Source organism: Limulus polyphemus, unplaced genomic scaffold, assembly GCF_000517525.1.
Source record: "Limulus polyphemus unplaced genomic scaffold, Limulus_polyphemus-2.1.2 Scaffold168, whole genome shotgun sequence".
Classification (NCBI taxonomy): Eukaryota; Metazoa; Arthropoda; class Merostomata; order Xiphosura; family Limulidae; genus Limulus; species Limulus polyphemus.
This window is the reverse complement of record NW_013665778.1, coordinates 179,414-180,984: the sequence shown is the minus strand read 5'-3', so window position 1 is coordinate 180,984 and position 1,571 is coordinate 179,414. Positions and strand designations below refer to the sequence as shown.

Sequence of the window (1,571 nt, the reverse complement as noted above, 5' to 3'; positions counted from 1 at the left end):
CAAGTTATTCAAGTTTGGCGCTTTTAAAGTCGCAATAAAATTCATATCAATACAAACTTTTTATATAACAATGACGCCTCAAAATATTTCACGTGTACTCTGAAACCATAACAATCTATCTCAACACAACGAGATAAGACTCGGCGGTGTCAGGCGCCCTCATTGGCTATACTGCTATGGGAAGTATTATGATGTCATAAAGATAAACAAACTACAGGCTTACAGTGGCGCGCAAAGTTAGTTGAGCTTGTGTAGCGAAAACATCGAGTGTAAAGTTCAGTGTACGTTAAAAACCTATTACCTACGTCAACTAGCGCGTTGCCAAAGCCTTTAGGCTTTATTTTTTAGGACTTGTATTATTTTCAAGTGCATCATTATCATACCAGGTAAGTCAGATTTATTTATTTCCATTCTGAATAAATGTTAATACACACACAAAGAAGAATTTTACATCTTAATTTGTGTACTCCTTTCTAGTTGTACCCGAGTTTCAGTTTCAGACTGCTAATTATTTGAGTTGCTCAGTATTGCTCAAGTATATTAATTGTTGTTACTATAAATATAATAAATTGATTTTAATGTGACAAGTGTTCTCACACAAACATATTAAAAACGAAAACAATAGGCCTGTTAATATTAATTATTATTAAGCCGTAGAGGATAGTACGTAAAGATTTGAGATTTAGAACATAAAAATTAAAGATCACAGTTATTTTTAGTTCATGTTCAAAGGTGCATGTTATTAAAAGTATGGCGTTAGGCACGACAGATTATTAGCATTATTAATTAATTTTCATGTCGGACAAACCGATACTAAAAACAATGGGATAGACTGATTATGTTTATAGTAGCTAATGGCAATATGTCATAGTTTTACTCTAGACTAATAGAGGAAGAAATAGAACTTGAGGAAACTGAACATTTTAAAAAAAATTCAAATTATATTTCATATTTCAATCATAGTTGTAGTTCAAGTGGAAACTGCTGAACTCGAAAGTAAACTTCCACTTTCCAAAGTAAGTTTAATTGATACATTAAACAAGTAAACTTGTCATACCTAGTAACAATTAATAAATATCTGTTTTTTTTTAGTTTGAAATCGACTCACTTCGGTCGATATCTACATATTGTTTTCTTTATTTCAAACTTCACGTAACTTTTTTTCATTTGTTCCCCTAGATTAGAAGAAATTACAGTTCATATAATTATCTTAATTTATAATTTATTTGTTTTTCTTTAGTTCAGGACTCTGGCCATTATCATATATTTTATTCATTACCTGTGTATGTTTTTAATAAAGTCAAAGTTATATCTAGGATATCATGAATTAGGCTTTTTGGATGTTCCATATAAAAATCTATAGAAAAACGCAAAACTTATATATTAGGTGTGTTAATAGAAAAGTTTGTACCGTACGAGAAAAAAATTGTACCCTGTAGCCCCAAGAGATTATAAACACCTTTCTCTATGGTGGCGGTTATCTCATATCTACTAGTAAATAGTTAAAAAAGTGGTTTTTACTAATTTAGTAAAAAAACAAAAAACTAAAACTAACCAAACTTAGTTAGTAG

General features: G+C 30.0%; 1 protein-coding gene across 3 annotated transcripts in view; it reads left to right on the top strand.

The window, feature by feature from the left end:
* Nucleotides 1-262: 262 nt before the first annotated feature.
* Nucleotides 263-1,571, top strand: part of LOC111084914 — a 31,117-nt gene continuing 29,808 nt past the window's right edge. For 2 of the 3 annotated variants that reach the window (XM_022381494.1, XM_022381492.1), the window contains exon 1: nt 271-386. The gene's annotated coding sequence lies outside the window, so the exon portion shown is untranslated. Of the gene's footprint in view, nt 387-1,571 lie in introns of all 3 variants that reach the window. The other variant, XM_022381493.1, reaches the window with a different exon arrangement.